Source organism: Centruroides sculpturatus, unplaced genomic scaffold, assembly GCF_000671375.1.
Source record: "Centruroides sculpturatus isolate CEXI.00-Female unplaced genomic scaffold, Cexi_2.0 scaffold8, whole genome shotgun sequence".
Classification (NCBI taxonomy): Eukaryota; Metazoa; Arthropoda; class Arachnida; order Scorpiones; family Buthidae; genus Centruroides; species Centruroides sculpturatus.
In genome coordinates this window covers 1,682,579-1,692,989 of record NW_019384535.1, presented here as the reverse complement: position 1 = coordinate 1,692,989, position 10,411 = coordinate 1,682,579, and the positions used below count along the sequence as shown (strand labels likewise).

Below are 10,411 nucleotides of genomic sequence, written 5' to 3'. Positions count from 1 at the left end.
GGGGGTGAGGGAGAGAATATAGTTTTCATCGAGTACTTAGGTGTATTAAATTAATAACATTTCAGACATTGTTATAAATATTTTTATCCATTTCGATTTTAAAAATGTTCGAACCGTTTTAAATTCGAATTTGTTATTTCGTATTCGTATTGTATGCGTTTTAGTAGGGTATGCCATGAGAATGGACACTAAGAAGGGATTTTTCTAAATTCTCCCGCGGGGGGAGAGGGAGAGGATTAAGCTTAACCGGAAGAATGGCTTCTACTGTACTATTTTAGATGCGATTTTTTGTTTTCAACTACATTTAGTCTTCATTGAATACTTAGGTGTATTAAATTAATAACATTTCAGACATTGTTATAAATATTTTTATCTATTTCGATTTTAAAAATGTTCGAACCGTTTTAAATTCGAATTTGTTATTGCATATTGGTTCGATTATAGAACGATTGTAAATGCTGCAGAAAATTGATCAAATTGAAAATAGTTCGTTTGATGATTCTCGGCAATTCTCTTCAGCAGTAGGTATTATATAGACCTAACAATTACTATAGTTATTGAAATATTGAATGTAAATGGGGTTTGCTTGCAAAACTTCCGCGGACGAATTCGCGGGTAACAGCTAGTATACTATATGCCTGATAACTCTAGTCCCTTATTTTGTGCGTCCAGTCGAAGTCAAGAAGAACATGGATCTTTTAAAGGATCTCTTAGTGCCTTAATTTTTAATATAATTGAAAATTTATAAGACAGTTGCTTAAAAAACAGTTTAAAATATGTACAAATCACAAAATGTACAGTAAACTTTGCTACAGCGCTCCCCAAAATAGTGAAATTCTCGTAAAGCAAATACGGATCTTCTCCTAAGTATTAAATAGAGAAACTGTGTATGTGAACTAATAAATTTACGATTTTGCATTACAAATCATTATCATCAAATGATGTGATTTATATACCGTTACTACAATAAATAACATTTTTATTATTTGAAGTAGCTCGTCTCAGCGCCAACTCAATTCTGTGTTAATTTTATTGATAGAGATGAAAAAAATGACGGCATTAAATAGAAGTTTAACTGTACAGTACTGTACAGTACACTGCAGATAAATAAGTTTACAGTAAAGCCCGAATAGAAAGAAAACCTGTCTAAACAAAAATAAATTGTTCCGAACGAAGCTATTTTTATGTTAAAAAAGAACCTGTTCAAAACGGAAACCGGATAAAAATATTCGGTACCGTGTGATTCTGGTTTACACAGATTTAACTGTATTTTGTTTTCGTCATATTTCAAATCAAATGCGGTAAAACCTGTGTAAAACGGAAATCGGCTTGGCAGGTTTCCGTTGTAGGCCTACTCAGTTTCAGTTTTGAACAGATTTTGCTATAATTTAAATTATAGAAGTTAGGTGTTTTGTTTATTTATTTTTAGATTAAATAATTAAGATGCTTGCTAAGTAAACTAATAAATTCGAACTTTAATAATATTCAAATTTTTATTCTAAAATATTAGAATTATTAATATTTTGTATCATATAAACTTCTATTTTATAGAGAAGAATTAATTAATAAATAAAACAAATAAAAATACATTTTTTTCTTTTGAGAAATTACGATTATAATTATTTTTAAACATTTTATGATTTGTCATAATTCTATAATTTAACTTAAAGAAGCAACACGTTTTAAGTTTATAAATCATTTTCTCGATAAAGTAATTAAATTTAATAATGATAAAAATAATTATTCTTATAATAGGGAATAAATTTTAGAAATTAAAATTTTATTAAATAACTTATCGCATTAAACCTGTGTAAACCGGACTCATACAATATTTTTCCGTTTAAGCAGGTTTCTTATTTGTTAAAGTTCCGTTTTGAACAGGTTTTTATTGTATATTTAAAACGTAATTAATTTTTTCTTAAGATTTACAATAATTTCAAATATTTTAAATTCTTTTTTATTATTTGTTTGAGTGACGATTCCTTTATCAGTTAAGATATAAAAAAAACATAAAATGGATAATAATAGATCGTTCCTTTTAATGACGACAATTTTCACCTTGTCTGAAATTTTTATATAATCCATTAGTTTTACGATAATTGTAAAAGTAGCTTGTACTTAAAAATTAAATGATTAAAATTAGAAGTCATAAAGATAGGAAAATAACATGGGTTTGACAATTGTAATGAAAAACTTGTACATAGATACATAGACTCGTTTACTAGACCTACTAAATAAGACCCTTTTGAAACTGTAGTTTTACTTCCTCATTTCTCTAGTTTGTCAGAACCGGACGAACAACCTTCCGTTTTTGTGACCTTGCTGAATCAATCTTAAATTTATACTTGCAGATATTTTTATAGCCTTAGTATTAGCATTAAATTTTCTTATTTATATTGTCCTGTTCTTTCTAAAAATTATACAGGATTCTTATCATTAATATATAAATATAGGCCTATATTTTAAAAACTTTATTTTATTTTTTTCCTCTTGAACTGAAAATAGATTTAAAATTAATAATAATCAATCTCTTTTAAGGACTTAAGATGGTCCAGTTATAAATTCTCTAAGATTTTAGCATTAAAAAAAATGTTTTATACTGTTAATTTTATAACATTTTATAATCCAAATTTGCAATTTTTATATACAGACAATTAATATTTTCGCTCTTTTTATTTAGTCTGTAGCATTAATTTATATTAAAAGTCAATTGTTTTCAATTCACTTTTCTTGTGTAAAGTTAAAAAATTTGATAAATTAATATCAAATATTACACGTACGACGTAAAAAAAATAAAATTATAAAATATTTATAAGTTTTGTTTACATATCAGCTTTAAAAAATAATAAAAATAGCGATAATTTTTTCTACAGTCTTCGTTTTTAAGGTATTATTACAATTTTATTTAATANAATTAATATCAAATATTACACGTACGACGTAAAAAAAATAAAATTATAAAATATTTATAAGTTTTGTTTACATATCAGCTTTAAAAAATAATAAAAATAGCGATAATTTTTTCTACAGTCTTCGTTTTTAAGGTATTATTACAATTTTATTTAATACACGAGAATAATTTTTAGAACACATTTAAGAATATTAAATATTAATTATTCTTTGAGAACAAATTTAAGATTCGAATTAGAATTTTACTTAATTTTTAAATATTTGTTTCTTTACTAATAAAACTTAAAATTTTAAATTAAACCTTACTTCCATTTACAATCAAATTCGCATTCTAGTTAACATTTTATACTTTTTAACGTTAATAAACCTTATTTTATATATTTTTTTAATTGTCTTTATTACTCTCTTCCACACTTCATCTTTATTTGCTACATTATAATCTAGATTTACAGGGTGTAACGAAACTCCGTGCTAATACTTTGAGAGCAGCTTCTAGGGTCAAAAATAAGCTTAAAATCCTTTAAAAAGCTTAAAATAAGCTTTAAAAATTATAATTTTTTAAAAAATTATGCTGTGTTTTCGAGTTCTGACCTACCAAAAAAGCATATAGAAAAACCAATTTCAAACCTCCCGCCANAAATATGTGAATAACAGTTTAAATGATTTTATCAAAAAAAGTTATAAAATATAATTTACTGTAAGCTTTCAAGTGATATATTTTTAATGGATCTAGTGTTCCTTTAATTGGTTTGTGAATTATCTCGATTTAAAAAAATATAAATTAAAGTATATTTAAGTTGATTTATGTTGGATAAAGCATGAAAATAAGTTAAGGAGATAGGGTAAAAAATGAAGACTTATAACTATGTAGCCTACAATAATACTCTAATGTCTCAAAATTAATTACGCTAAGGACTAATTTTAATCAAGAATATAATATCTTTCAGTTCTGAAAGTTGATAATAAAAATCTACAGTTTTAATTTATCAGATGCACAATATTTGTGAACGAGCAGAAACTAGTTTCGCCTTTAGGCTGTTCTTTAACCTACAGATTGACCTATCGCATATGTCTGAATTATTTTTTTCTTCTTACTTAATATGTTTTGTGTCATGCAAACATTGTAATTGGATGCTAGTATCACCTTTAACAAGGAACTAGACTTAGCCTAAAAAATCAAATATTTTTTAATATAGGCCTATAATGTCTATAATGATAACTGTAATAATAGGATTTAAAGAATAAATATCTCTTGTTTGGTTTATAAAATGTCTTGATTAATGAGCTTCTGAAAGTTTATAAAGTGACAGTTTTTTAAAATCCTTGCGGTCTATTATCACGATAACATTTTTTAAGGTTAGATTATTATGTTTTTAATTATTGTTTACTTATAGGCATAATAATAATAACGTTTGACATACCTGAAAAAGTTTCTCAGTGTTATTTTACACTTGCAAGATTCGTAACTTTGTTTTTTTTAACGAATTCTAAGCAGATTTGCATCGATAGGAAACATAGATAAGTAAGGTAATAAAAGCTTTCATGCATTGGAAACTATTTATAAACATCGTCAAAATTATGCCTTCAGACCTACTATAAAGGGGAAAACAAGGAAACAATCCACTTATTTAATTAAACTTAGAATAATTGTTTAAGGATAATAAAACTTAACTTCTTTGTAGCTTCAATAGCAAATATACTAATAAAAATTGGGGTTAAAATTAACTCTATTCTCAATAGTCGTGGTCGTATGTCGTGTTTATCGCAGTAACTATGATTATTGTAAAAAAGAAAAAACTAAATACTAGTAGCCACATTACATGTCAATGAGTAATCGACTACTGGAGGGTTGGGTGGATCAGATTTATTCGATTTGTCATGTGGTAAGTGATGGCCGCAGAACAAAGGGTGGAGTCGTGGAAGTGGTTTTAAAAATGTTTTTCCCGTCATCGATGCTAACATGATCACCAATCACTATAAGAAGTTCTTGTCTGATAATTGCTCTTAGATTACGTGATCTACTTACCACACTAAAGAATCATGATGATAAGTGAAGCTAATACAAAAATTACCTGTAAAAGTAATAAAAATGCATAACCATTTGTCATCTTCCACCAGATTTATCAATCTTTATTATTATTTTAACTTGACTATAATTATATAAATAGGGTCATATGATAATAATTTAAATATTTGTAAAGCAATGTTAAGTAATACTTAAAAAGTATAAGAATATTCGAAAGAACATATTTCCGGTATTTCTGAAAAATAATTTGTTACTCTTTCCTGTTTAATCAACTAGTATGTNAAAAAATATAACAGACTCATGGTTACTGAATACAAAAATATGAGTGATTTTAACGAATTTTTAAGTTAAATTAAGCTTATATTTTGAGAATTATTGTTGTAAATAACGTTCTATAAATTAAGTAAAATATCAATTTACTTTTTAATTAAAATCTTTTTACCTTACTTAATTTAAGGAAAGTTGAACGGTTTCATTTTTTAATAACTTTAACACAAAAATAAATCTTATTATTCGTGATTAATCGAAGAATAAAGAATTTAACTTATTAATTTTCGGGTAATGTAACCTCATATACTTACAACTTACGCTAATTGACATTACTTTAACCATTAATTACAATTGATGTTATCTGTAAACGGCGTAACAATTGTATGTAAATAAACCCCCTCACAATTTTTTAATGATGGTACTTAAAATTGTATCATTTGATAAATTAGATGTCAATTGAATGGAGGATTATTTTAAAAATTAGATGCAACTGATAGACTTTGCCACACGAGAAAAAAATACGTTTCCGTGAATTTAAGAATCCAGATTTGTGTACTACGGATCTTTAATGGATAGTTCTTTGTTCTTCCCTTATTATTCTCAATCATCAGTCAATTGTACATGGACTATCTCATACAAAATTTGGANAAGCTTTAAAAATTATAATTTTTTAAAAAATTATGCTGTGTTTTCGAGTTCTGACCTACCAAAAAAGCATATAGAAAAACCAATTTCAAACCTCCCGCCAAAAGATTATTGCTGTGTTTCATTTCTGTGTTTCTTAATATGCACAAATTGAGGCTTTATTTTAATTGTTGAATATTTTTGAATATACCGAATACATGGAAATTGAATTTATACGAGTCCATACTCGTATTAAAACAAGTTTAATTTCCATGGATTGTTCGTATAAGAAGCAAAAGTATTATACTATTTCAGGTTTTGTTTATATTTATTATCTATTGGGCAACATTTAATTACCTCATTCCGTTGATAGAAATATAAAAAATTTCAAAAATTGACAACTCTAGTGTTAGTACTTTTCAAATTCATTGCCAAGTACTGTTTTTGGCAGACCAGATCTCGAAAACGAAGCGGAATTTGAAAAACGTTTAGGAAGGATATTAAATTTACTTTTGATCCTAGAATCTATTCCTAAAATATTGGCAAGTTACATCCTGTATATGTAGTTGCATATAAGCAATTGTACAGATTATATATAGGCTATAGTATGCTGTGATAAAAAAGAAAATCTTTATTTGTTTAGGAAAAAAACATATATATTTACATATTTAAATTATAAACTCGCGGTGAAAAATTCATCCTTTTTGAAAATTACCGAATCTAAATTTAAAACGAAGTTTTCATTCAACAATTTTATTAAATTTTCCAAAAATTTATGTAAAATTTTAATTAATTAATCAATGTTATCATATATTAAACATTAATTAATTTAAATAAAGCGTTAATGCATTCCATTCTAATTCTTGTTAATTGTATTGTAAAGATCATAAGAATTATTTTAATTATATTAATATAAAGAAATCTTTCAAGTTTCTTAAAATAATAATAGATTTGATAATCGTCTAATTATTAATTTATATAATTAAGCTATCTTCATCAGTTTTTACTTTATTAACTTACAAATCAATGATGCACTTGGACATCTTTTAATACGATATATCTCATATTTCGAATAGATAAATCATATTTTAGCATTCACGATTTGTTCATACTATAAATTTAATAGATTTAATAACAACTGGATAGCATCAGCGAGTGGGAAAGCATAATTAAAACCCAATCAATTTAATCCAAAGTGCGAGGAGATAAAATTTAGATAATTTTTTTTTCTTCTTTGAATTGTCAAATATCGATTTATTATAATAAAAAATAATATAATTCAAAGAAAATATCTTACTACTTTATCAATGGAATTTAGTGGAAAATTAAATCTAAACGATAAAATTAAGTATTAAATTAGGATAAATGATCTTAATTTGTTACTAAATAAACAAAGATAAGAATTAGAATTACTTTTTAATCAATTAATTCTAATTTTAATTTACTTGATGAAGGTAATAAATTATAATCAAGCTTCGCAGAGTTAGATTGGATGAAGGCGATTCATTACAATTTCATACTTAAAATGCGATTTCTCTTAACTAATTTTTAAATAATTAAAAGTTTATAATGTTTATACATTTTAGTATTTAAATATCGAGAGAATTAACTAAATATAATAATGTATCTATCCATTCAATTTATATTCAGCCGATCGTTAGATTTTCAAATCTCAAGGGCCTCATCTTTAAGGCTGTCTTTTCTCATTAAAATCGCTTCGATGGATATTTGTATGGAGAAGTAGTCCTTTCACTTTCCTTCCCCTCTTATAAATGTCAAAGGACAACGATTTACGGGTAGTTTTAACACAGTACCAGATCTTGTTTATGTGATAGTGTTGGTCCTTTAATAATTCTTTGCAATCGTTGTTAGTGCAATCTCAACAGTTCGGATCTAAAATGTTGCAACTATAAACGAATTTTAAGATCTAGTTGATTTGATAGCTCTACTCATGTAGTAGTTTTTATGGGTTTTCTGTCCTGTCGTTAGGATTAATGATTAGACTACATTTCAAGAGCTTTACAAGTTATGCACTCGATATTGCTTTATATTAATTTGCATGTTTATGATGCCTTTAAATGAATTTTTAGAATTCAAATAAAAATAATAAACTCGTTTCTTTCTTTTAAAATTTATTCTAAACATATTCAAGAATTACTTATATATTTTAAAATAAGAAATAATTGCGTGTAAAGAGAATTTTAAGGCATTTTTGACAAGATTTTTCCGTTCATCTTCACGTTTATCATTATTTTCTCTTTGTATTCCCCCTGGGGGCTCGAAGTAGCTAATCTTTCTTTTTACGAATTAGAAGGTGTTTAATGGATTTGCAATAAATTTTATCTTTGTGATTTAGAAATACTTTTTCTTTACTTGAATTTATAGCTCAACTTTCGTAGATGTAGTTAAATGCGTTATTATTTTTAGTATATTTTCTTCCTAAATTTATTGTACATTTATGCTCAACTTAATCTAAATTATATGAAATTTATTCAAACAAACACAAGCTTACTATAATATATAAATTTTTACAATAATATCCCCCTTAATAATAAAAATTTAATATTTTCTAAGTTACTAATGCAATAAATATGTACAGTACTGTGTGTATTATGATAAATTATAATAATAATTAAAAACTATCGTTTAAATAATTTAGAATATATTTAATTATTTATTAATTAATTGCAATGAAAAAATATTAATATTTTTGATATTTTTCACGTTATTTACGATAAAAATTGTAATAGAAAAAGGAAAATCAGTTAGAAAATGTTTATAATTTTATTTTATTTTTAATTTTTGACATTTTTTTGAATCATGCTAAATGCCATTTCTTATGTAGGCGTGGTATTTTCAACAGCTTTATCATTTTTATTGGACGGAAAGCGAGAGAGTGGGCGTGAATATACATTTGAAGACGATCGATAAATACGGGAAAACGAATAATTCAACTGTTTGGATTCATGAGAGAAAAGACATATGGCCAAATTCATTTTCGGAGAGGGGAGGAAAATGAGATTTTCCAATTTAAAGCTTGAATTAAGAGAGCTGAAAAAGTGCAAGCTTCTCAAATTTGACAGATATTGGAAATAAAAGTTTCAAATTTTTCGATTAACAGTTGTAAAAATAATCGTGTAAAGTCTGTTTAATTGGATTAATTGCATTTTTATTTAGTTAATTAATAGGTTTTGTCCCTATTTTCTGAACTCGGAAACAAAAGGAATTTACTGTATTTTAAAAATTTGAGACATAATTTTCGAGTCCAAAATATATTGAAGCCCTATTTATATTTGAATTGTAAATTAAATGGTAAAAAAATTAAAGATAAAAGATGCTTCAGAGGCTTGAAAATTTTAGCTTAAAAGCTGTTAGCGAAACCTTTCATTAAACTAATGAAGTGTGTTAATGCTTAAAGTAAAAAAAAATCGAGTATTTATCTGCTTTTAAATCAAGAAAAAATAAATAAATAAATTGCAAATTAACTAACGTCTCTTTCATTAGTTTTCATTTATCGTCGAGAGTTTAAACGAATCAAAAAAATCTTTTAAAAAATAATGACTCTACTATTACTGGTATATATTTCGATTCGGATAAGATTATTTAGCTGGCTTGGGGGAATTTTTCTTCGAATTCAATAGATAATGTGTGGAAATTAAGCTAATTGGTCCTAGTCATTACATTGGCCGCATGGCCATAAATAAGAAAAAATTACGGGTCATCCAATGGTGTCAACGGCTATCTGGCCTGGCCACCAATAAATTGATGTAACAGAGCAATCATGCTGCCATTCGCATTGCACCAATAACTGATGATGCCCCTAGGTAAATGCCTTCTAGGTTCGTGAGGCGAAAAGAATATCGAAGAAGGGGATCTGTTCCAAGACGGAAAACATTATCCTGTCCTTCTCATTATGACAGCTTTACAACTAATATTCTAGATAAAAAATGTTTGCTTTGAAAAACGATGAGAGTTTCAACTATGTATATGATAATATTTCATTAATATCAGGTTTAGAAAATTAACATAAATGGTTGGAAAATGAATACTTTCCTTTCTATAATAAATGATGTTTTTATCATTCGAAGTAATAATTAATTAAAACTAATGATTATTTTTGATGGTAAATATGACAAAATTATTGTAATATTCCTACTTTTTAATATTTCAAAATACTTAGAACATTTGAAAGTTTTATTAATTATTCTAAATTAATTATAACTTTTTATAAAAAATATTTTTTGTATAATTTTTATTATCATATAAATTTTTTTACTATTAATGAAAAATAATTACTACAAAAGTATTGTCTTTTTTCTATTTTTTAAACATTTTTTCTTAATTTTATTAAATTTGTTACTAAAATTAAGACATTCTAAATCACACAAAAGTGCTTAAAATTTATTTCAGAAACCAAGAAAAAGTTTACTTATTTAAATTAAATTATTTATATTCGAATAACTTATCTAAAAAATAATTAAATTAGTTATTTAAGTCCAGATATTAATTATTATTATTAATTTATATAATAAAATTTTAAGTTAAATTAAAAGTAATATCGAATGAATACAAATAGTTAGA

At 25.5% G+C, this 10,411-nt stretch overlaps 1 long non-coding RNA gene across 1 annotated transcript in view; it reads left to right on the top strand.

Annotated features, from left to right (window-relative positions):
- Window positions 1-10,411, top strand: part of LOC111623211 — a 44,092-nt gene that overhangs the window by 31,725 nt on the left and 1,956 nt on the right. The gene's annotated exons all lie outside the window — the stretch shown is intronic.